This window comes from Pararge aegeria, chromosome 4 (assembly GCF_905163445.1).
Source record: "Pararge aegeria chromosome 4, ilParAegt1.1, whole genome shotgun sequence".
In the NCBI taxonomy this organism is placed as follows: domain Eukaryota; kingdom Metazoa; phylum Arthropoda; class Insecta; order Lepidoptera; family Nymphalidae; genus Pararge; species Pararge aegeria.
Genome location: NC_053183.1, coordinates 19,180,611 through 19,208,160, shown reverse-complemented (window position 1 = coordinate 19,208,160; position 27,550 = coordinate 19,180,611). Strand labels below are relative to the sequence as shown.

The following is a 27,550-nucleotide window of genomic DNA, read 5'->3' as shown; positions in this document are numbered from 1 at the left end:
GTTGATCCACGACTGGATACTCAACGGATCTAAGTAATGACGTGCATTTCATATATATGCAAAAATGCACTGCCTACCCTTAAAATTTCATATAACTCGAATAGAAAGAGAATTTTTCCATTTGATGCCATTTTCCAGCTTTACGCCTACCCTGTTCAATAATCTTGTGCACGCTACTGGATCCAAGACTGGATGCACAAATTAGTACACGACTGGTGGTAAGACTGGGTTCACTGTGAGTTCACGACTGGATGCAAAACTTTTAAGGCTAGAATTTGGCTTTTATCTTATGTAACTACTGTGCATGGGAGACTACGTTAATCTTTCTATGAACATGTGATAAGTCATGAAAATTAAGCTTAATTTGCTATACTCCGAAAAAGCAGGAGAATCTGTGTAGTGTAATTTATAATTTCTTCAATTCTTATACTCTACACCAAACAGATCTTCGGCAATGTCCCTCCAGGCACGTTTCTTTACAATGAATAATTGTTAAGCTTCAGCAAAAATTTTTTTTTTGCTTGCAACAAAAATTCATTGTAATTACGTGTGGTGTAATTCAGATTCCCTAATTTAGATAAGGTTACACAACCCAGATCCTCCTGCTTTTCGCGGAGAATTAAGCTTAATTTTTCATAATATAGCATGGATTTCCGCAAAGTAACTCCTCCTTCTATCCAAAATGTGATAAGTCCACCAATCTGCATAGGAGATGCGAGGAGGGTATACACTCTACATCCATGTAGCAGGTCGACATTGCCCAACAGTAGGACTTTCATAGACCGAGGATGTTGAGGATGGTAAAACATTAGGTAAACTAAATTAAATTCTGTTCAAAATAAAGCACCTCTCACATAGTCTTGGTAATTCGTTTCGCTGTGCAACTAACTGGAAAAGCGAGAGATTTTAAACACTGGTAAACACAATTTCCCACTGCATCGTCTGATAAATCGTGCCAGTTTACTACATCATATATGAGACTAGTACTATTCAGCTACTCTCCAATTTTAATTAAATCTAGACTTCTAGTTATACATTATAATTTATTTATTTAATCTTGTTGGATTACTGCCTAAATCTTATGCATATTTGACGGCCGATTGGCGCAGTTTGCAGCGACTCTGCTTTCTGAGTCCAAGGCGGTGGGTTCGATTCCCACGACTTGAAAATGTTTGTGTGATGAGCATGAATGTTTTTCAGTGTCTGGGTGTTTATATGTATATTCTATGTATTTATAGATATATAGATAGATGCGATGTACGCATCGCCATCTAGCCCCAAAGTAAGCGTAGCTTGTGTTATGGCTACTGAGACGACTGATGAATATTTTTATGAATAATATATATAAATAGAGACAAACAACCACACACTGATAAACATCTTCTATTTGTAGGAATCGAACCTACGACCATGTATATTATATTGTAAGTATTTATGTAAATTATTCATAAAATTATTCTTCAGTTATTTAGGAGCCCTAATACAAGCTGCACTTACTTTGGGGCTAGATGGCGATTTGTGTATTGTAGTAGTTAATATAAAATTTATTTATTTTTATATAGAACAACTACAATAACGGCATACCGTATAGAGGAAAAAAATACTTGAACATAATTGAAAGCGTAATTTGAAATATACAGCTCGTAAAAAAATTCATTTGCAAGCTACACGCTTCTTTTTTAAGACAACGAAACCCGTAAAATAAAATGAATTTCCAAGTAAAAATATTTTATTCCGTGTTATTTTGAGAATTTAATTAATGTTGAGGGTAGGAGAATTTATGATCAGAAATTATTCACATTGTTTCTTCATCGGCTTTTCAGTGTACTGTAAGAGGCTTTGGATAAAGCGCAGGATTTTTTTTTTTATTTTTTTTTACTACAAGTTAGACCTTGTGACGATGCAGCCTAAGATGGTAGCGGGCTAACCAGTTAGGGAGTATGATAGTCATACCCCATAATCGGTTTCTACGCGACATCGTCTAACGTCGTCGCACGTCTTTGTCGGTAGGGTGGTAACTAGCCACGGCCAAAGCCTCCCACTTTGAAATTATAAATCCCCAAATTGCCTCGAACCCGGGACCTCTTTTTTAAATTGACAGGGCTCCGTTGCGCCAGGGCGGGGTGTTATAAAATTTAAGGGAAAAACAGTAAAGGAAAGATTGGTCCTCAATTATTAAATGTTTTGTATAGATATAATTGACGGACCAAATGGCCAACTGGATTGTAAAAACAGATGACTATAAAGAGGCCAAAGAACACGTTATTTGACATACCCTGCCCTGTGACTGTCATTCTGAGGCGTCGGTTTCAAGTCTCATGTACCTGTAACTACACTGGCCCTTACTTATTATTATTTAAATTCAAATTCAAAATTAATTTATTTCAAGTAGGCCTAATTGATAAGCACTTATGAAACGTCAAATCTGTTTGTAGTGACTCTACCACCGGTTCGGAAGGCAGATTCCACTGAGAAGAGCCGGCAAGAAACTCAGCAGATTGCTCTTTTCCAACATCATTTTAAAGTTTAACAATCTTTGAAATTTTTCTGTTTTGTTATTTATGTAGCATAAATTGTGAATGTGAACATTTATGAAGTGTACATAGGAACGCTTATCTCTATAAGACATCTCCTCCAGCTACCCCAGGATGTGAGTAACATGATTTTGTTGTGGTATAGGTCAAATAAAGGTACAATATACAAAATTATAACTACTAAAAATATGCAATATATCTAAATTTTAACAAGATTCTTCATACAAATACAGAATAATATTTGAAGACATTATATTACATACAAAATACATATCCCTCCACGCCGGAACACAGCAATGAAATGAAAAAAACTTTATTGTACACCTAAAATAATGAAATTATTGGGCGGCCTTATCGCTAAAAACTGATCTCTACCCGGCAACCAGCAAAGCTGCTTAGTGGCAGTAATAAACGTGGATGAGCTCTGTCACAAAAAGCTGTACTTACAACTAAGAAATTAACTCGTACTAAACAAGGATTCAACATGGATGGAACATGGATTTTGATAAAGAGGTAAACTGCCGAATCCAACTTGGATAAGCAGCGTTCGGGCAACTTCGAAACATATTTTCTTCCAAAATCCCTCAGTGCCTGAAGACCAAAGTCTTCGACCAGTGCGTGTTGCCAGTGATGACTTACGGATCGGAAACTTCTTATGGGTCTCATAAGAAGGCTGAAAGTAGCTCAGCGGGTGATGGAGAGAGCAATGTTGGGTATCTCTACGTGATCGAATCAGGAATGAGTAGAAGAACCAGAGTTACCGACATAGCTCAGTGAGTCGTACAGCTGAAGTGGAAATTGGCGGAGCACAGAGCTCGGAGAACCGATGGACGTTAAGGTTCCAAGGTGCTGGAATGGCGACCCCGCACAGGTAAACGCAGTATTGGTGGGCCCCCAACGAGTTGGTCAGACGACATCAAACGAGTCGCTGGGAGCCGCTGAAAACAAGCGGCCCAGAACCGTGGATTTTGGAACTCCCTACAAAAGACCTATGTCCAGCAGTGGACTTAGATCGGTTGAAGTGAGTATATGATGATGAAACATGGATTAAGATAGTAGCAGTTGTTCATAAAAGCTATAATTGAGGTAAACTCCATAACATCATTACGGTTGCACTGAATTTGAGATAGGATATCTTACTGCACACTTGGGGCCATTTCGCAAATTGCCCCAAACATTCAAGTCTCGACCCAAAATGTTGTTTTGATAGCTTTGCTTGATTATTCAGCGATATATCTTTGCGAGCTTTGCCACTAGCGCTCCCATTTTCTAGGTATTAATGGTTATATTCAAGTCTTGCGGGCTGGATGCAGTATGAATCATATAAACAATCGAAACAGTCAAAAATTAGTTATATCGTCATAGGAAAGTACAGAAAACCTTTGTGGAGTACTCATGGTACAGAAGGTAAAATTAGATTAACCAGTACATAAGTTTAAAAAATGTCCAGAAACATATTTAATACATCGTGGCTATACTATTGATGAATTTCCTAATGGCAAATGTGCGTGTAAGCAAACCGTAAAATGATTTTGGAAAAGAGTAACAGAGATTTTTGCGGCTTCTTCTTGGTAGAATCTGCCTTCCGTACCGGTGGTAGAGTTACTACAAACAGACACACTTGACGTTTCAAAAGTGCTAATATTAGGTCTAAAAGTAATGAATTTAATTATTTTTTTCTGAATACCTAACCAGCTAAATGTGCCAATTATTTATTTATTTTATAACATATTTTCAGCGTTTTATTGCCCGACTAGAAGACAGAGGTTACAAGCTTAAATCCATTACACTGGTTTGGTACGAGTTGGTGGGCTTTAATAAAATAATTACCAAATGCTCATAGCATACAATTCAAATGTGAGACTGCACGGTATACCGTGCTATATAGTAATTTAATAAATAATAAATAAATATTCTACAACAATACATACATCGCTATCTAGTCCCAAAGTAAACGTCGCTTGTGTCGTGTGTACTAAGATAACTATTGAACATTTTTTGAATAATATACATAAAACCCAGAAACTGACAAACATTTATAGATAAAGTAAAAAATATCATTATTCAAGTAGGCCCGAAGATGGCATTTATGATGCGTACATTACATGAGAAATGTGTACACTATAGTGTACAGTATAATATCACACAAATATTTTCCAGTTCTGGGAATCGAACTCACAGCCTTGGACTCAAAAAGCAGAGTCGCTGCCTACTGCGCCAATCAGCAATCAATCAGTCAGTCAATCAAATTTAGTCTGAGTGGCAAAAACGAATACGTTGAGGCATAACATTCAAGTATTTATGGTATTATATATCTATACTCCAAACTTCGGCTCACAATGTTCGCGTGTAGTAGACGCGTACGTATATTGCGTAAATCTCCAGAGAAATTGAATTATCTGTGCACAGAAAAGGGTTAACGGGTTGAGTTATATCATAATGTATGTTGATTTATGTTAATATGTATCTTACAAAGATACCGATAAGTTTGCCATGGCCTGTGAAAATGGTAATAAAGGTCTCTGACGGAGAGAGCTAGCCTGTACACATACCTGTGTGCGGCTAGTTGTGGACGTCCATTGATCGAGATAATAATGTTGTCCGATATGGTATAAAGCCTTAGTATCTAAATAAAGTTAAGAATCCCAATTTTTTATTAAGAATACATTTCAGACGTTACGAAAACAACGGAATTCGAAACCACAACTCTCTAGCTATCAAAGCCAGAGTGCATTGACAATTCAAATCGGATAGCTGTCATTGGCATATTGACATGACGTTAATGTTGTCTGAAATTCATATCTGCTAACGAAGTTTGAGGCTTTGGTTTGAAGGTTTGAAAGGAAATAAAAAAAACTAAAATGTATCAATTAAATTATGGATTCTTCGGCAATCTCATTCGTTTCATTCATTCATTCAAACGTAAATAGGACCTAATTAGCTTAGGATTACTGTGAGCTTAGGACCAGAGACGTTAAAAAATAAAATACGATAGTTTCCAGGCCATCAACTCGTATGAAAAAAAGGTTCACGTGAAATATACGAGTATTTTCGGATCACTGATCTCACAATGAAATACAAATAGACATTTCATTTTCCAGTTGCCAATATCGACCATCTGCTCTATCGCGCGTAGCGTGTTGTAGTTTACATACAAATATTTTTTTTTAGTTACGCCTTTGCGTATCCTTGTTATTGATATGTATGTTCCAAATACTCGTTAATATATTATAAATTAATAAGCATTTCAAATTGTGGAGTTCAAAACGAAATTAATGCTCGTTTCAAAGGAATTTAACCCATTACATTTTATGATATGGTATTAAACTTTACTAATAAAATTAACACTTCCAGTTCTAAAAACACTCGGCTCAAGCAGCAGTCCCCACGAGACATGTTCAACTAATAAAAAAAACAACCAGTTAGTTATCTGTATGGATATTGAGTAATTATTAGTGTGAAGAAATTATTAAACTTATTCAGAGATCGAGTTTCTATACTATTACTATAAATATTAAATCAATAATATGAAATACGATAGTTTCCAAGCCATCAACTCGTTTAAAAAAGGCCACTTGAAATATATTTCCGGTACTCTGATTTGACGATGAAATACAAATAGACAGTTCATTTTCTAGTTAGCAAAATGGGTTTTATTTTATTTTTTCAGCAGCTTACATACAAACGTTTGTAATACTTTTTATGTATTTTAAATATACACGCACAGTAAATCTAGCAGTAGCATGTTTAATTCAAAATGACAAGCGCTTTAATAATAATAATAATAATTGTCTTTATTGTGTCTCATTTACAATGGATTCTTATAATCTAAGGAACGGTAACAACTGTGTTAGTTAGAAACTGTGTTACAGCTATTAACGCCCACCTCCGGGTTTGCTTAAAAACAAAAAGACTAAAACAAAGAAAAATTAAAATATTTGCTTTGCTTTGATTGATAGATTTATGGGTTGGCAGGATTTATCATAAGTAAAGGCAAAAGAAAATTTCGTGCCTTCTTACCTGAGAGTTTTCCATAATGTTGAGAATAAGCATGTTGAGCAGCAGGAATCTGAAATGTAGTAATCTACACTTGGCCAGAGTGGTAGTCTACCTGTGTTGTGTACCAAATAAAAAAAAAATGAAAAACCTAAAAGGTGACTTCCGTGCTCTCTAGTTGATCGGAGATGGATTGATATTGATAATGATAGCATTTAAAAGCGTGTATTTAACACGCTTTTTCCTAACTTCAGACTGGCTGGTTTCAAAAATAAAACTTTCAATGTATTAAATACCTTTATTCTATAGTAAGTGTCGTTTTTTTATTTTGTTACGCCAAAGAAGTATAACTTCTAAATCGTGTACATAAGTACACACGCGTTATTTTTACGAACATAAAACTATACCGTAATAGCAAGAACTATTTATTAAGAAATCAAGCTTGTTTTTATTTACAAGCTCAAGTTGAACCGAGAACAACTTTTTGGAAAGTGGAGTAAGAGCGCTCCTAAAAGATTCATAATAAGGAAATTCGTGCAGGAAACCAGAGTCACCGATATAGGCCAAATCCGTCCTTTCAACAAATAGAAGGAATTTACTGGCTTTATTTACTCCGACGAGAAACATCTACGTATTTCCTCTACGACTCTATTGTTTGTTTATTGTGTATGCGAAATACTAGGCTAGGCTTTCAAAGACCTGCCTGGCGCAGCGGTGTGTTCAGCGGTTGTGAGATGGTCCCAAGTTTAATTCCCTATAGGAGAAATTTGGGATTTTATCATTCTGAATTTTGTTTGGTGAGAGGCTTTATCATGGCTAGTTACCACCCTACCAACAAAGACGTGTCTCCAAGCGTTCCAGCTCTACGTCACTTGGAAACCGATTTCTGGTATGAGCTTAATATAACTGACATAACCCCTGAAAGCTCCGACCTAACCATCTAGAGCCGTTAAAACTTATCTGCAGTATATTTTGAACAAGGCAAAAAGAGCAGTTGTATAAGTTTGGCTGCCTTGTCCGTCTGTCTGTAATCGTAGTGTTTAAACAAAATGTGTTTGTTGTTTCATAAGAAGAGCCCAATCCTATGGTTTTCTCGCATTGCGTCAGTCACAAGGAGGCCCCTAAGTGCTTTACATTTTTTTACTGATACCATATTATCTGAGGCAATTTATTGCAACCACAGGTATATGGGATACATCAAAATCAATGCTATGTCATATGCTATACAAAAAGTATTAGGCTAAGTGCAAAGCAGAAGTATGTTAAATTTTGACCCACAATTATTCAATACAAGTTGTTGCCCGCGAATTTATGTATTTTTTTAATCCAGGGGAGGCGAACCTCTTCCCAGGATAAAATGTACCCTATATTTATCATTAAAATGTATGCTATTGGCTAAGTTCACTTTCTTTTCACTACACGTTAGCCTTTAACTAAAATCTAATCTGGTGGTAACCGACATGCAGTCTAAGATGGTAACAGGCAAACCTGTTAGGGAGTATGGTAGTCATACCCCTAATCGGTTTCTACGCGAAATCTCACTGTAACACTAAATAGCTTAGCACGTCTTTGTCGGTTCATTTCAAGCTTCTGATATCTAAGTTCGAGTTGCCTCTCTGAATTCGCTTGCTTATCAAAAATATTACAGATATTCCAATTCTCCAAACTCGGTCACCAATCGAGTTACTAATTGCTACTCAGCTTAACCCACGTAATTGACTGATTTACGCTATCGCAACTAGGCCATATCACGCTCCAACGCTATGCTGTTTTACAGTTCCGTACGATACTGTATAGAACGAACTTCAGGTACGGATCAATACGACCTGCCAATGCTCTTCCAGATTACCGCGGCCCATTTTATAAATGGAACACGCTAATCTGCAGACTATAGTCTCCATCTAGACAGCGGAAATTGTCTATTGCCTTTTTTTACACGCTTTATAGTAGCTTCTTCTGTGTGTATGTTTGTAACTGACTCATTTGGATCTGATTTTGACCCTCTTTAAACCGTCTGCTTTCGTTTAAACTTTATAGATATATCGAGAACTGATGACAATACACTTATTTGATAAGATTATTAAATTTTTCAATTTGCAAAATAGGATTTTTGGTCATTTATATAATTTTCATCTATGGGCGATAAGGCAGGAATGATGTTAATTTTAATTTTCAAGCTGGTTAACCGATTAATTTTGCTATAGTAAAAATAGTAGTTTAAGAAAAACTAAAAATCGCGCTTTTATAAATAAACTAAACTTAAAGGTAGAAATTAGTTTCGTTTTTTATACCAAGCGTATTTATTAGTTTTTTTGAACTATTAATTTATTTATTCAGTGACCCATCTGAATTATGAGATATACTTTCTTACTCGTTGTAACTTTGCACACCAAATTCACCTCGATGTAAAATCAAAACTTCATTCAAATTCACTTCTCAATTCGTTCACTCAAGACCTGACTCAACGTAACCAGTGCAATAAACTTTCAATAAGAGCTAGGCTAATGCAACTAGACGGCTAACGCTCTAACGCTAAGTTATTTTACAGTTCCGTACGCTATTGTATGAAAAGAACTTCAGGTATGGATCTATACAACCTGCCACTGTTCTTTAAATTACCGCAGCCTATTTTATAAATAGAACATGTAGTCTACATAATTCGTCTAGCGGTACAATAAGCAGCGGAAATTTTGAAGTTGTATTTTTAAACAGTGACTAACCATCTGTATTATGAGATCCTTCTAGTATGTGTCTTCCCACCTCAAATTCCCCTGCACGAAAATCAAATCTTCATTCAAATTCACTTCCCAATTCGTTCACTCAAGACTTGACTCAATGTAACCAGTGAAATAAACTTTCAATAAGAGTTCAAGATCGCAACTAGGCCGTTCACGCTCTGTCTTTAACTGATTTAACGTTCCGCACGATATTGTATAGAACGAAGTTCAGGTATGAATCAATACAATCTGCTCTTCCAGATTACTGCGGCCCGTTTTATAAATGGAACACACTAATCTACAGTCTATAAATGAACCAATCTAGTATTACTATATTTAACTATGAGCGGAATCTTTTTTTTTTTGTCTTTGGTAATACGATTATGAGATATGTAGGCTACAAGCGTTCAAGTATGCCATCCAATTTGCATGAGACTTGAGACTTGATAAAATGAACTCAGCAGTGTGTGCAGATTTATACGACAAGTTAACTTGTTGCTTCAATAATTCTCCTTCAAATTCTACAAACTAGATAGTTTTCAAAGATCCTGCACTCTTGAACTTGTGTATCAGTACAAAGTATGTGCGGTATACTGAAGCATTAGTAAGGAATCTAGATCTAAAGAACTTACGTTGTTAAAATAAACTTTTGGGGCATTAATCTGCCTCTTTTAACTATGACTGAGTAAAGTCTATAATTGTTTAAAATATCTCAGCTTCAATAATTTTATTGTCAGATTTTATAATGTTTTTCTTAATGTATCTGTAGCTTCATAAAATATCAAACTAATCTTTGCTATGTCGTAGTCTTTAAATCTTTACAAGTTAAAAGCACTCTTGGTACTGAACATGTCTCCTATCGAAGATCCTTTATAAACTTAGTTGAACTAACCTCGCTTACTAACAACTAAGAACACTTAGTTCTGGAACGTGTCCATTTTGTTTACGTTATACTTGAACGTTTGTAGCCTGCATTAGCGCTTGCTTGCAATTTTACCGTGTAATTTATTAAAGTTCTTCTTCTCACCTAGATGAGTTATCACCGCCTTCATCACCATCATCATAATACTTATCATCATAATCCCTATCATCATCATTATCATTTTAATCATCATCACCGTCAGTCTCTTAACGTCGTAATGACGGGCAAAGTCCCGTTCTGGAATGGAAAAACACGTTGAATTTATAACCTCACCTCATTAATCTTAATTTGCTGTACTCACATATATTACATGGAACACATAGAGGAATCTACTTAGTAAAATAACATCAACTTAGGTGACATTCTGTATACTTAAAATATGAAACGACTAGCCTAGGTAACTTCAGAAAACCGATTCAAGTGAGCATAAGTATAATGAGAAAATATCTTGTTGCATTAGACACCACGAGAAATACATTCACATTAAATCTATATATAGAAAGCATTATAACAAAAACCAATAACTTAAATAGTAGGTATACTTTAACGAAACCACCTCCACATAAGTGAAACAAAGTATTGTCTATAAAAAAAAAGTAACACCAATCGGAATCTTGTAACAAAGCGCTTTGTAAAGCAATGGTGAAAAAGGAGAATTGTATGGTCTTATTTATAATGTCTTCAATCCTCATACCTCATACTCCACTTCGGCAATGTAGGGTACATACTACGTTTCGCTCCGAAACCGGAGTATCCTCAGGAGATGTTGTTTTTACAATGAATAATTTTTAAGATCTTAACAACTATTCACTGTAAAGTATATATAATAGGGTACATTGCTGAAGATCTGTTAATAGCAAAATAAAGAGCAAATTAAGCTTTATTTTCATAACCTCATCTCTTTTGAAAGAAGGTTGAAAAGAAAATTCAGCCTGCATATTATTATTAAAGTAAATATAAATATTTAAACCAGTGTTCACTGTGGCACATAATATTCAATAAGTTCCACATTGTGTAACCGGAATTCACAAATAAAGTTATGTGAAATGTAAAATTATGAGTGCGTTTTATAATAATTGCGAAGCCAGTTGTTAATAAAATTAATTGTTTAACCATTTGTGTATAAATAATCCGTGCTTTTATTTTTAATTGCTTGAATGTCATTTACTTTAACGATGAAGGAAAATATCGTGAGGAAACCTGCATGCCTGTGTTTTATATAATGTGAAATCCATCGATCCGCACGTGGCCAGGGTGATGGACTAATGCCTGAACTGTGGTGGGCCGTGACGATGATGATGACGAAGCCTTTTTTTTAAATTAAAATCGTGGTTGTACCTAGATACACTTTGAAGAATTATCAATTTTATGAATATAAATAATCCCTACTAATATTATAATTTAAAAATGTCAATGTAAGTTTGTTTGTTACGCTTTCACGCAAAAACTACTTGACCGATCCTCATGAAACTTTGTACACAAAGTCTTGGAAGTGGTAGAAGTAATGTAGAATAATTTTTATCCCGACATTAAGCTCGGTTCCTTTGGGAGAGGGGATGAGTGTTTGACGATTTAACACCATAACTCCGACAAATTATAACCGATTTAAATAATTTTTTTTTTACTATAGAGGTTATAATATGTATTTAATTTTGCCCAAACTGTGGTTGGATATAGAGGACAGACCTCCTCAGCGGACAGCAGCAAACCCCTCATTTAAGACTTAGCGATACTGAATACTTAAATTTTTTTTTGATCTACAACTAAATTTAATCGCCACATCAAAAAACAAAATCAAACGCAGACGAAGTCGCGGGCAACAGCTAGTATTGATATAAAAGGCATTAGTAATTTTGGAATAAACGGCAAGCTATTCGTGGCGAAGTTGGTTAAAGCAGACCGTGATTGCCAGAGAGTGACAGGTTGAAATCCAGTCGTTTCCGAAAATTTTTATATGCCTTTTTAATTTATAAAGTGATTATTTTTAATGCGATGAAGATTTTATTACGCATTAAGAAATAAATAACTTACTTGTTTCCCTGTATACTGAAGTCAGCGGTTAATTGGACAACTGATTATATTGTATATTAAGTATTTATCAACCATTGAACTCTCATACAATCTTCAAACACTTATTTCAATCTTTTAGGGGTAGATTTTAATCACACGGTTGTAAGGACCAGATGGTAAGAGAGATTAACACAAGCTACGCTTACTTTAGGATGGCGATGTGTGTATTGTCGTAGTATATTTATTTATTTATTTAATGGTTACATATTATATGTATGGCCGCTTGATAAGTCCCTGTGATAAGGTCGGCAAGAATAAAAAAAAAAAAATTTTTAAACTGAACATTGCAAATTAAGCTTAATTCGGCAAAGAAACGCCCACCTGCTTCTACCGAATGGCTAGATTTTAGTAAAAACCATCCGGATGCCTTCATCGCAAACAAAGCAAACATTCTAAATTTAAATGTCTCAATTTAAATGTTATTAGAGTTATCTAATTTCTTTTAACCCTCATTTGAGATGGAGCGTAGGGCGTTGACGATAAGATGTAGTATGATAGCCCGCAAGTTTGCACGGTGTACAACGGAAGTGAAGCATACACTTTTCGGAGCATATTGTCAAACATTTTATACATGTAGCTTGTGGGTGTCATATACACATAGGGGCTATAACGACCTAAGTATAAAGTACAATAATGGCTTCCGAGTACTGACGAGGTGACTGCGCTTCTGCTGTGCATCAAAAATGTTTTAGGAGAATCACGTTGGTACCTTTTACGCAATCATGAGAAAAATGTCAGCATCAAGGATGCGCGGAAGCTTTAGCAGTATTTTAAATATACAAAGCAATGAACCCTACGAACATACGCCAGGCAAAATCGCTTGATATGTTTAAAAATGCAGTTGAAGCTTATTATCTTGCGCAATAAGACGACTGGTTCTTATTTTTATCTCATCTATTCATTAATATAGCTTTTCGCTTTCTCTAATATGTTTCTTCAACCAAAGGTTTTCTGGAGGAGATCGCTTCAAGCGATAAGGATGCCTTTGGGCATATGTATATTATCGTTTTTTGTTAACTTGGTTTTATATTTGTGTGTGCAATAAAGACTTTTTCTTCTTCTTCTAATATAGCTTTTCATAATATATATTAGTTTATTATTTTTATATTTATTTTATGTTTTTATTTATGTATATTTGTTTATGTATTCAGATGTACTCTTAGTTATTTGAATGTAGGTTTATAATAATTTTACACCACCTATTTGTTCTCGCTCTTGTTGTCTCCTAATCCTAAGGTTGCCTGGCAGAGATCGCTTTTAAGCGATAAGGCCGCCTTTTGTATTCTACTCCAGTTTTTTGTGTTTCTCTCTATTCGTCCTTTATTTTCCTAACTGTGTAGTAGTGTACAAATAAACAGGAGTTTATGGAGCACTAGGTTGGTACACACTCGTACACCAAGTGTTCAAGAGGGTGTTTACCCTAATTAGGATTAAAATTTTGTGTGTTAAAATCTTTTTATATCTATTATGTTTGTTATATATTTGTATATATTATGTATATTTTATATTTATATATTACGTATATTTATTTAAATTATATATGTATTTGTATCTTTATGTATCAGTATTTATGTATCAATACACTTGGCACTATTCCGTTCTCTTGCTGTAAATCCTATCTACAAAGGTTGCCTGTAAGAGATTGCAGCAATAAGGCCGCCTTTGCTTTACTGTTTCTTTTCCTGTATGTGTTACACGTGCAATAAAGTGTTTCTTCTTCTTGGGAGACATTTTAGGCCAATTTTAGTAATAAAATAGTTACTAAGATAATTGTTACAAGCTAAGGAATTTTGTACAAAATAAATGTATTATTAACCGTTTTACGTGCATAAATAAAAGGAAGTGAAACAAATACACTTAGAACATAAGTATGGTAAGAACACAATACTACGTACGAAAATAAACTTCCACACAAAAGAAGTCTATTGGCAAACCTTACGAGAATGTATCTGAATAATTAAGGTCAGCCATCAGGGCAAACCTCTTGGGTAGGGGCCGCAATGTTTGGGGCAATTTATGAAATGGCCCCCAGGGTGCACTACGTTACCCAAACATCCAACATTCATTGCACTCGGAACGGTAAAAGGCATTTTAGAGTGATATCCTTAATTAAGTTAAATGATTTATACCTATTTCTTTGAAAGATTTTAGGGTAAACTTTCACAAAGTTTACATGTAATGAAAAAGTTTACTGTACCTGTAATACCCCTGATTCAGGGGTTATTACAGAATAACCCCTGAATCTTTATTCTACAGACCGGAACACAGCATTGAAATGCAGCTTGGCGGAAGAAATAGGCATGGTGGTAGTAGATTCTTCTCTAAGAACCTACTACCACCATAACCACCTGTCACTATAACCCCGTTTTGAGTTAGGAAATTGACATTCTCCAATTTAAGCCGTCTTTGGTCTCAGTTATTGTCACAAACATGTGATAATTTTATCGTAAAGGCCCGCCAACTAACATTTGAGCAGAGTGATGGGTTTAAACTCTAAATCGCTGTCGGATATTGAAAGGTTAAGGGTAAATGAAAAAGCGAACCTGTACAGGATCACTAACGTGTCTATGTGACTATCTCAACCCATCGTAGCGTGCTCACATTTTATACGAATAACCTACTTACCATCAGGTGAGATCTCAGTCAATCGTAATTATTAAAAAAAAAAAAAACAGCCAAGTGCAACTTAGAGCCGGCGCTGTAAGTACCTGAAACAAGACATGTAAGTATTAATTATTATTATTAATAAAAAAGATAAGAAATATATAAATTTGTTAGATTAAAAAAAAACGGTTATGTGTGTGTTGTGTGTTGACGTGAAATAGTTTTTTTTATAATGACTTATGAATTACTATAAACCTTAATAATTTAAAACGTTTTGCTTTTAATCGTAAAGTTTTTTTTTACGTTTTTTTAACTTATAATTGACTGATAAACAGAGCAATACTTCGCAGGTAATGAAAAGAACACAGAAATAAGAACATACAGAACCCTCATTTAGCCATTATTGCATGGTGTCCGAAAACAGTGAAAACGCCCCGCGCACATCTCACTTCACACTCGCGAAACCTTGCTACTTTTCCCCTTTTCTTCAATGTTTGGTAAACGTTAGAACATTAGAGTTAAAATAATTACTGACAACTGCTACATGGAATGAAGAGACTAGCCGCCTGTTCGAGAAACACTACCAAAGTGGAGTGGTTTTTGATGCTTCAATGTTAGTCTCGTACACGGTTTTTGAATGTTCTCGATTCTGTGGCAAGGAATATGTTTAAAATAATTACTGTCAACTGCTATTTGGAATAAATTTACAGCCTGTTCGAGAAACTCTACTAAAGTGGAGTGGTTCTTGGTGCTTCAATATTAGTCGTTTACACGGTTTCTGGATATTCTTAATTCTGTGGCAAGGAATATGTACTGCAACGTGGCCGCCCTGTGGCCATCAACCTAAGGTGTAGATCATAAGCCTCATGTCTCTGTATTTGCACCGGCAACCACACTTTTATGCTGCTTAGCGGCAGAAATAAGCAGAAATGGCAATAATACTACTCCGGACGAGCTGTGTCCCAAAAAGCTGTTCAAAACACATTTAAGGGATGTATTTGAATCTTAAACATTTGTAAAAATGTGGCTACATTAAAATTCTAGAATGTAAATACAAGTATCCTAGTTTCGCGATTCTTGAAATAAACTTCAGCATGAACAGATAAAACTATTTTCAGCCAGAACGCGGCTAAAAGCTTAAAACATCACTGAATTTTTCAGCCGAATAAAAATTTTCAAGCGTTTCAAATGTGAGAAAAACTCGTTTATGGCTTTTAATCGCTTAAAGCGAAAAGGCTTTTACGTTTTTTCCTTCCTCCCAACTGAGGAATTTAATGTTTAGTTTAAAAATAGAACGACTTTGAATATAGTTATTTTATAAGTAATGTGTGTTTTATAACTATGAGCCTCTAAGAAAAGTTCAAAGCGGGTGATTCTTTAAAATATAAGCCTAGTAGTTAGGACTAGCTATAAACAAAGAAACTTAATCATTATAACGCCATTAATTTACTATTAGTCAAATCTTTTGTGGAGAGGGTCCGCATATAAATAAAATATAAATAAATAAATATACATCGCCATCTATCCCCAAAGTAAGCGTAGCTTGTGTTATGGGCACTAAGATAACAGAATATTTTTATGAATAAAATACATAAATACTTACAATATACAGTAAACATTTTCCAGTAGTGGGAATCGAATCGCCGGCCTTGGACTTAGAAAGCAGGGTCGCTGCCCACTGCGCCAATCGGCCCTCAAATTAATACATTTGGAAGATATGCTGGTTGTTATTATATTTATTCTACCGTACAGATATTCCGGCTTTTCGTGGAGTATAGTGAATTAGGTTTTTTGTGCACTGTCTGAAATATAATTCCGTAAAGAAACGCCTGTTTCTATCCAATATTTAAAAACAGTAATTCTTAGCAAGTCGGAAATTTTAATTTAAGTGGAAGTTGATCGATAGATATTGATGCAGCACAAAAACAAGAATAGTCGAGATGCCAACGCTAGCAATGGGCATTAATTTGAGACACAAATGCCAAAGCAAGATTGTCCGAGGCTAGATGGAAATGGGCTACGGAATACCCGCACACACACACAGCTAGACATCGCCATGTTTGATCAAGAATCACGTGTTTTGATTCCACGTAGATCATACCTAGAAGGCATTAAGTTTTTCTGCAACAATTTCTTACAAAATTCTCAGGAACAAATTTTAGCCACAAAATATAAATTAAGAAAATTTCCCGAGAGAGAATTTGGAGGGAGAAATTCCCGTCCGTCCTTGTTATTGTCACTTACGCAATTATTATGATAAAAAACGTGAAATTTAGATCGGTGTGCATAGTTTTACTACGTATTATTTAATACTTAGAAAGTTCGACTTCACTCAATCTCAGCACACACCTCTAACTGTTATAAGTTATGTGCACTTTTAGCAAGTTAATTGTTCCTGGCTTCAACGGTGAAGGAAACCTGCATGCATGAGAGTTCTCCATAATGTTTTTAAAGGTTTGAAGAGTCCGCATTCTGGAAGGGGACGCGTGCCCTGTGGGTGACCGGTGATGGGCTAATATGATGATGATGAATTCTTAGTTAATGGACGGCAGTAGATATTTTTAAGTGTTTCTATGTATCTATATTAATACAAACAAATTGACGTGTTTATCTCACAAAAACTTGAAAAGGGCTTACCAGTTTGATCTTTCTGTTTGATATAATAATATAGTAGTGATTTAAGTGAAACAAAATTAGTTAAAACCCAAAGAAAAATCGTAGAAAAACTTTAATATATAACTTTAGATTACTTTCAATAGTTCGTTCTTAAGGACGGCACGAAGTTCGCAGGGTCATCCAGTTCCAAAATATTTCTTGTCAGTCCCAAATAGTTTATTGAAAGGCTATAAATGCGAGATTTATAGAGATTGTATGAAACAGTGCTGGATTTTACGAGGAGCTGTCGAGCTGTAATTCGTCCTGACAAACGAACACAGTTCGGCACTTCGGAGTGCCACGCTTTATAGCGGCCCTGGGAAACTTTTATACACGTAAATATTTTAATATGTCTATTTCCATGCCTATTGTCGCGCTATTTTTGGGAAAGATTTATAAACAAGTGCGGTGGTTCCGAACCGGTGGTAGAGTCACTACAAACAGACTGACTGTACGTTTCAAAAGTGCTTATAAACTGGGCGTACTTGAAATAAATGAATTTTGAATACTTCCTATGATTTGAATAACCATCCGAACTTACCAGGCAATTTGAATAACCAGGCAATCTTTATTGCTTTCAACGTTGCTAGACACAGTAAATAGACACTCCAACAAAAATACAGTAACAAAAAATAACAATACCAAGTGGCCGCAAATTCTGCTTTGTGCTGAGAACAGCAACAATGCCCAGCGCTGATTGTCAGTTTTTTCCATCAATGTGGACACTCAGTCACGCTTGGCCGTTGCGATATTTTGAAATATATATATATATATATTTGATATAGCCTTTAAACGATTTATATTTCAAAACCTATTCGAAGTGAAATGTCTAATGTACAAGCCGATATATATAGATATATATAGGTTTTTAAATAAAAAACGTTTAAAGGCTGTGTAAACGTTTAAGGGGTGTAAGGGGGAGGCTAGTACCAGTCAGCCTCCCAAAATGCCAACCTCACCTGCACGTGGTGCACCCTGCCGTCTAACCGACGAGGCTCTGGCGACCGACAAGTGGCGGTATAACTACTTCAAATTGGCTAGACTGAATAAATGGCACAGACCGGTGTCGGGCAGCAGCGACGCCGGTGCGATCAGTCTAGCCCTGCGATGACCAACCCGCCTGCCCAGCGTGGTCATTACCGGGCAAATCTTTGTATGAATGGAGAAAAGAAAGCCACAGCCCCTAGTCCCCGGCAGCCCCGCTATTCCTGGCTCTGGCAGCGGTTATGGTAACGGCGGGGCAAGGGGTGTCAAGAATCTCCGGAAGAGATTCCGCTGCCAAACCCGACGACTGGACCTGGCAACGTATAACGCACGCACGTTGAGGACCGATGAGAAGTTAGTCGAGCTGGAAGAAGCAGTGAGCAAGTTGCGCTGGAGTATCATGGGTTTATCTGAAATCCGTAGAGAGGGGGAGGATACGATAATCCTAAAATCCGGCAACTTGTTCTACTACCGGGAGGGCGAACAACAGTCCCAAGGTGGTGTCGGATTCATCGTCCACAAATCCCTTGTCAACAACATTGTTCGAGTCGAAAGCGTGTCGAGCAGGGTAGCGTACCTTGTACTCAGAATAACCAAACGGTATTCCCTGAAGGTTATACAGGTCTACGCACCCACAACTGCGCACTCCGACGAGGAAGTAGAGGCATTGTATGAGGATATTTCGAAAGCCATACATGCCTCGAAAACCTACTACAGTGTTGTGATGGGGGATTTCAACGCGAGGCTGGGCAAGCGAAGCGGTGCAGAGCTGAGAGTGGGGCAATTTGGATATGGGCAACGGAACGAACGGGGCCAAATGCTGGCCGACTTTATGGAGAAGGAGGGCCTCTTTATGATGAACTCCTTTTTCGAAAAGCGGCCGCACAGGAAATGGACCTGGCTGAGCCCCGATGGTTCGACGAGAAATGAGATCGACTTTATCATGTCGACCAAACGGCATATATTCAATGATGTCTCTGTGATCAACAGGGTGAAAACCGGGAGCGATCACCGTATGGTAAGAGGCACATTGAATATAAATGTAAAGCTGGAAAGGGTCAGACTGGTAAAGTCTACGCTCCGGCCTACTCGTGCTCATATCCAAAACCCCGAGAGCTTTCAACTGGAGCTGCAAAACCGGTTTGATTGCCTGGACTGCGATTCTGTGAACGATCTTAACAACAGGCTTGTGGAAACTGTCCATACGGTTGGGTCCAAGTTCTTTAAGACCCACCGTAAACATAGAACCAAAAAGTTCTCAGCCCATACACTCGGGCTTATGGAGAAGAGACAAGAAATGAGACTACAGTCTTCAAAAGATGCGTCTGAATATCGGCGTATTAATAGACAGATCTCGAAGTTGCAGACGAAAGACTTGCGACACTTTAACACTGAGAAAATTAAAGTCGCCATTGAGCGCAACAAAGGCTCGAAAGTGTTCGCAAGAGATCTGTCTATCGGACAGAGCCTGTTGACTCGCCTGAAGACTGACAATGGTAGTCTCATATCTTCTAAACCAGAGATCCTGAGTGAGGTTGAGAAATTCTATGGACAGTTATACACCTCAACACAAAAGCCTGTTGAAAGTTTGGCTAAAGACCCTAGAGCCAAATTGACCCGACACTTCACTGAAGATATCCCGGACGTCAGCCTTTACGAGATTAGTATGGCTCTCAAACAACTTAAGAACAACAAGGCACCGGGTGATGACGGAATCACAGCAGAACTCCTGAAAGCGGGTGGAAAACCGATACTTAAAGTCCTTCAGCGGTTGTTCAATTCCGTCATTCATCAAGGCACAACGCCAGAGGCATGGCACAGGAGCGTGGTTGTTCTGTTCTTCAAAAAAGGTGATAATACCTTGCTGAAGAACTACAGACCTATCTCGCTGTTGAGCCATGTCTACAAGTTGTTCTCAAGAGTCATTACGAATCGTCTCGCGAATAGGTTCGACGACTTCCAGCCTCCTGAACAAGCCGGTTTCCGAAAGGGCTTCAGTACCATAGACCACATACATACGCTGCGGCAGGTTATACAGAAGACTCAAGAGTATAACCGGCCACTTTGCTTAGCGTTTGTGGACTATGAGAAAGCCTTTGATTCGGTGGAAACCTGGGCTGTGTTAAGGTCACTGCAGAGATGCCGAATTGACTACCGGTACATCGAAGTTTTGAAGTGTTTGTACAAAAACGCCACTATGTCAGTCCGTATACAGGACCAGACTACGAAACCGATCCAACTGCAGCGAGGAGTGCGACAGGGAGATGTTATCTCCCCGAAGCTGTTTACCGCTGCGTTGGAGGACGTTTTTAAGCTTCTGGATTGGAACGGGCTTGGCATCAACATTAACGGCGAGTACATCACTCAACTTCGGTTTGCCGACGATGTAGTCATAATGGCAGAGACTCTGGAAGACCTTAATGCGATGCTCAATGACCTCAGCAGAGTTTCTCAACAGGTGGGCCTTCGTATGAACATGAGCAAGACGAAAATTATGTCTAACGCTCATGTTGCGCTCCACCCAATAATTGTTGGGAACTCTGCACTCGAAATTGTAGACGAGTATATATACCTAGGACACACGATCCAGTTAGGTAGGTCCAATTTCGAGAAAGAGGTAAACCGCCGAATCCAACTCGGATGGGCAGCGTTCGGGAAACTTCGTGACATCTTCTCGTCCAAAATCCCCCAGTGCCTGAAGACTAAAGTCTTCGAACAGTGCGTGTTGCCAGTGATGACTTACGGATCAGAGACATGGTCGCTAACTATGGGCCTCATAAGAAGGCTCAGAGTCACTCAGCGGGCGATGGAGAGAGCTATGTTAGGAGTATCTCTACGTGATCAAATCAGAAATGAGGAGATCCGTAGAAGAACTAGAGTTACCGACATAGCTCAGCGAGTTGCGAAGCTGAAGTGGCAATGGGCGGGGCACATAGCTCGGAGAACCGATGGACGTTGGGGTCTTAAGGTGCTGGAATGGCGACCCCGCACCGGTAAACGCAGCGTAGGTCGGCCCCAAACGAGGTGGACAGATGACATCAGGCGAGTAGCTGGGAGCCGTTGGAGGCAAGCGGCCCAGGACCGTGCATTGTGGAACTCCCTACAAAAGACCTATGTCCAGCAGTGGACGTCAATTGGTTGAGATGATGATGATGATGAAAGGCTGTACATATATATATATCTTGACAGCCACATACAAAATTATCCACTGTGATATTACAATGGTTATTCCCACAATCATAAACTTTAAAAGAAATCAAGCAAGTTTGTTGAAAATTTTATTTAAAACGCGTGCGCACTGTTAATAACAAAAAAAAGCAACAATATGTGTTATTATTCACGGATACGGATATAAGCCGTGATAGCCTAGTAAGTGGGACTTTTAATTTTTCTGAGTTATGTGCGTTTTAAGAATTAAATATCATATGCGGTAAAGGAAAACATCTTAAGGAAACCTGCATCTATGAGAGTTCTATATTATGTTTTCAAAGACGTGTGAAGTTCACAAATCCGTAGGTGTACGTACAGTTTAGTTGACCTACTCATTCTGAGAGGAGTTCATGACCGATAGTAGGCCGGTAATAAGTTTATAGTCATGGAGATGATAATACTGAAAACTCCCTCTGGCCACTAAGCCATTGGTTAGCGTGTTCAGTTACGGATCACGATGTTTTGAGTTCGAATTCCGGGTCAAGTATATAAAATGATAATTCTTAAGCAGAAAAAACACATTATTCTGGTTAGGAAATTTAATTTTGATCATTATTCACCAAAGTTAATTCCAAATCACTATCGTAATGCATCGAAATGCAATGAAAGTACACGTAAATGATGATATTGTTAGGCTACATTATATACACAAATCCAATAGATCCCGCCGCAACAACAGGTTGTAGAACAATTGGATTTAATGAACAGTGAACCGCACTTTCAGATGTATACCTACAGGTCGAGACCGCAATACTGCAATCACTATAATTTACATAATATTATAATACCATATATCGTTAGCATATTATTAAAATGTTCAACCGCCATTTTCGGGGGGGCCGAGTTTGGTCTCCGGCGTGCACTCCTAAAGTCTCGAATTAAATGTAGACAATTAAAATCACTCACTTTAATAGTAAAGGAAAAATATCTTTATATAGAACTTATAACAAAAAAAAAATTGACGGCCGATTGGCGCAGTTTGCAGCGACCCTGCTTTCTGAGCCCAAGGCCGTGGGTTCGATTCCCACAACTGGAAAATGTTTGTGTGATGAGCGTGAATATTTTTCAGTGTCTGGGTGTTTATATGTATATTCTAAGTATTTATGTATATTATTCATAAAAATATTCATCAGTCGTCTTAGTACCCATAACACAAGCTAAGCTTACTTTGGGGCTAGATGACGATGTGTGTATTGTCATAGTATATTTATTTATTATTATTTATTTAACAAACCTGGAAGTTCTAAAAGACGCGCGAAGTCTACTAATCCGTACTTATTTTTTTTATTCCACTACAAGTAATTCGTTTACTGCAATCTCAACCGTAGGTAAGTGATGCAGTCTGAGATGGTAGCGGACTACTTAATCGCTACACCGGAACACTAAATCGCTTAGCGGCACGTCTTTGTCGGCAGAGGGGTAACTAGCCACGGTCGAAGCCTCCCACCAGACACAAAGCCTCACACTTTGACAGCATGTCGGACTACAACCTAAACGCTTCTCGTTCTGAGAGGAAACCCGTTCGCGGCCGCTACTGGTTTGATAGTGAGGATGATACTATATACAGATCACAATGGATCGAATCTTCAGCAATAGCCGGGATTGGGGGTGTCAACCCTCGTGCCTCGGAGAGTATAAGCGGCGCGGTGCGGAGGTGGCATCGATTCAATCAATTGCGGTTGATTCAATTTAAAAAAAAAGTCAATTCAGTTCTTAATTTGATCAGCTGTTTCCTGCACCTGCTATTGCAAACGCAGATATTGATGTTTTATTTAACATTGTTGTATTTTGTGCTTTAACTTCAAGTATTGAATAGTTACTTTGCGAAATTCAATGACATATAAATCTATATCTATATTTATAATAAAACTGTAACTTTAAGATTTCTGTACATTTAATATATTTTGAAAATTTTGACCGGGGGATGCTTTATAATTGATACTGAGTCCAAAACAGATTTTTATTTTATTGTTGTATGTCTGTCCGTCCGGGCATCACGTGAACACTTCTGAACGGATTGAAATAAAATTTGGTATAGTGGTAGCTTATATCCCGGGTCAACATATAGGATACTTTTCATCCTGATAAACATTAAGTTTCCTCCGGGAAATGGAATGGAATGAAATTTACTTGATATCTCCGTTAAATTTGCACCGATTTTATAATCCTTTTTTTATTTGACAGTGTGTACTACCAAGCATGTATTGTCTAATTTTTATGAAGATTTGATTAATATTATCTGGATCAAGTACATAATTCTTCACTGCTTCTTATGGATTGATAATTACAATTATGGCTATATAACAACACGCTACGACCAATAGCTACTATGATTAAAGAGAAATGTTGCAAAAACTGCAAAAAATATCCTTTTTGAGAGATTCTGATGCGTGCGATGCGTGAACGGTAAACTTTACGCCAAACGACGGAAGTATCGTATAGAATATCGGAATCGTCGGAATTATTGTTTTTAAAGGTCCGCTAGTATGTTATTATGACTAAAACACCGGGAGGTATCTATGCATCGTTCGAATCCAAGTAGGACTGAAGTGTATTGATAATGCAGTTATTTTGAATATTGCTCCAGGTCTTATAGATCAAAGAGGCTGTAGAGGTTCGAAAACCGATCGAACTCTTTGTATAAAACGAATGGATTGGCCTGTCGAGAGGTATTTCTATAGCTTTAAGAATTTTTATATTTTATACACGTTTCTGATTCGTACCGCTAGGATGTGGAACTCCCTCTCGGCAACTGTTTTTCCTGCCACATTTTTTTTTAAATAAATATATTACGACAATACACACATCGCCATCTAGCCCCAAAGTAAGCGTAGCTTGTGTTATGGATACTAAGATGACTGTTGAATATTTTTATAAATAATATACATAATTACTTAGAATATACATATAAACACCCAGATACTGAAAAAAATTCATGCTCATCACACGAACATTTTCCAGTTGTGGGAATCAAACCCACGGCCTTGGACTCAGAAAGCAGGATCGCTGCAAACTGCGCCAATCGGCCGTCTGAATTGAGACATTGAATTAAAATACCTTCAAGGCAAGAGTGAATAGGCTTTTTCTAGGCAAACGTGGTTCAACCTAGACCTATAAATGATTGCTTTTGAACAGGCATGTCTCTCGGCAAGCACTGTCGTATCGTTAATAAAAAAATTGGTTGCCTGTAAAGTCGGTATACGGGCGAAAGTTTTACGTGACAACGACTTTGAGTGGTAAAATAATTTTAATGTGAATATTCATTCGTATAGTAGGAAGAAGGATGAAATAATAGTAACAATTTAAAACATTTATCTATACAAAGAATTATATTTAAAACATTAATTTATACAAAGAATCTCGCACTGAATTTCATATTAACAAAATTTTATTTTTACCTTTACACATACATACGTATTTATATACAAATATACATACAATAACTTGCAATACATTTGCGTACAATGAAACAGCGTTTACTACAAAGGGACGCGTGCCTTTCACTTTTTATGTCTGTCTCTCTCGCTCTTAGGCGGGCTAACCATGCCCGAGTGGAAGGGACGCGTGCCTCTCACTCGCTCTCATTGTGAGCGCATAACGTGAGCGGAGCGTAACGCAGTTTCTTGAAGTGTCACCCGGTAAACCAATTTATAAGACGTTGTCACGTCAAAAACAAGACTATGTAGCACATTAAGAATATTGTTTAATTATTTTGTACAGTAAATTTACCTCAATAAATAGATGTGAATATTAGTTTAATTACTTTTTTAATTTCTAATAATCCCTATCCCTACTAATATTATAAATGTGAATGTAAGTTTGTTTGTTGCGCTTTCACGCAAAAACTACTTAACCTATCCTCGTGAAACTTTGTACACATATTCTTGGAAGTGTTAGAAGTAGTATAGGATACTTTTGATCCCGACATTAAGCTTGGTTCCTTTGGGAGAGGGGATGAAAGTGTTTGAGGTTTTTACACCATAACTCCGAAAAATTATGACCGATTTAAATAATTATTTTTGTACTATAGAGGTTATAATATGTTTTTAATCCTGCCCAATTTTTGGGTAGATCTGATGAATGTGTTTGGAGTTAGAGGATAGAACTCCTCTGCGGACAGAAGCAAACCCCTCATTTAAGGCTTAGCGATACTGAATACTTTAAATTTTTTTTGAGCTAAAACTAAATTGAATGCCACATCAAAATCAAACGCAGACGAAGTCGCGGGCAACAGCTAGTAATTCAATAAATGTATGACGAGTACATAAAATACCAATAAATTGAATAATTATAATAATGAATTTTACTGTCGATAATTTAAACTCCAAAATAATTAAGTTAAATTACCTGACAGATCGCTCCTGTTCAACATCACGTCAAAGTTCTTAACGGAGTTGGATCGTCTGTTCGAAGCAAACACCGTTACTTATTATATGTACTTAGGCGCAATACATCTCGTGATTCAATTTGCTTAATCCCACAATTTGATAAGGGATGGCTTACTAGCTAAACTGTTAAATGGTCTGCAAAGGTCAACGCTGGGGCCGGTTGAATTTAGGTCAGCTTAACACGGTGGATTGGTCAGATGTGGCTTAAATTATAATATGGGTTTTTAAGGGGTGACTGCACATTAACTGCCTCTTGGTCAAGTGGTTAGCTTGTTTGACTTCGGATCGCGAGGAGATAAGTTATATTGAGAGTTTCTCCTTTAGTTAATTATCTCCTGACGATTATGTCTGTGGCATTGTAGCGCCCCAACTGATTGAAATGGTAACAAATTTCAAATCCAAGATGGCTACCACCACAAAATGGCGAAGTACATTTCACAACTCCCTCAGTCATCGTCAAATCAACCTTCTGAGGTCCGCTGCTGGACAAACTCGTAGGTCTTGTCTAGTATGGAGTTTTAAATACCACGATCTCTCTACCAGCGGCACAAGACCATGCTGCGGCTCCCTCAAGGGTGTACACTGCCTTGACTAGTAGAATAATGACTATATTGAAAGTCAAGAGATTTTTTTTAATTTTTTTTTTTTCATAAACCTCGTTGATTTTATAAATATAATTCGACATTTTCAATTACACACACATAATATTTGGATACAATTTAATATTAAATCGATACTTTTTAAAATCCGACTTCATAACACACAATTGTAAAATTACGTAGTTTAGAACTTTTGTTTTCCCCAGCTAAAAAGTATTGCGTAATAAGACAGAACGCAGACGGCATCAAGATATCGTTGGACACAAGCGGCACAGTAACGTAGCATGTGAAAATCCCTAAAACGTGTCCTTCAGTGGACGTCCATCGTCTTAGATGATTATGGTAAAATAATCTGACCAAGTGCGTCAACTACGGTTTACTTAGCGACCAGTAGAATAGCTATTCTATACTACGGAACCAAAAGAAAAAGACAAAAATTTGTTGGGAATTAGGTTTTAGTTTTAAATAATTCTCAGTACCAGCCTGGAAGGCAGCTAATAAATTGGCGGTGTTGTTATTACTAACTTGTGATATTAGGCGTTGAAGCCCACCAATTCGTCGTTCGTCGGCCCCCAAATCGCGGGACCCGCTGGAAACAAGTGGCCCAGGACTGTGGATTTTGGAACTACAAAATACCTATGTCCAGCAGTGGGCTTCAATCGGTTGAGATGATGATGATAATGAAACCCACCAGTGGGACGTTTATAGGCTGAAAATGCTTATTAACAGCCTCGTTGGTCTAGTGTTTAGCTTGTTTAATCATGGCCGTATACAGGATTTTTGATAATTTTTCTGATGCTGATCACAAACGCTATTACTAGGCCACCTTCATCTAAACACTGAGCATTTTAATAAATTTGATACAAAACAC

The 27,550-nt window shown here is 37.2% G+C and overlaps 1 protein-coding gene across 1 annotated transcript in view; it reads right to left on the bottom strand.

Moving 5' to 3' along the window:
• Positions 1-27,550, bottom strand: part of LOC120623449 (neuroligin-4, Y-linked-like) — a 161,925-nt gene that overhangs the window by 92,506 nt on the left and 41,869 nt on the right. The gene's annotated exons all lie outside the window — the stretch shown is intronic.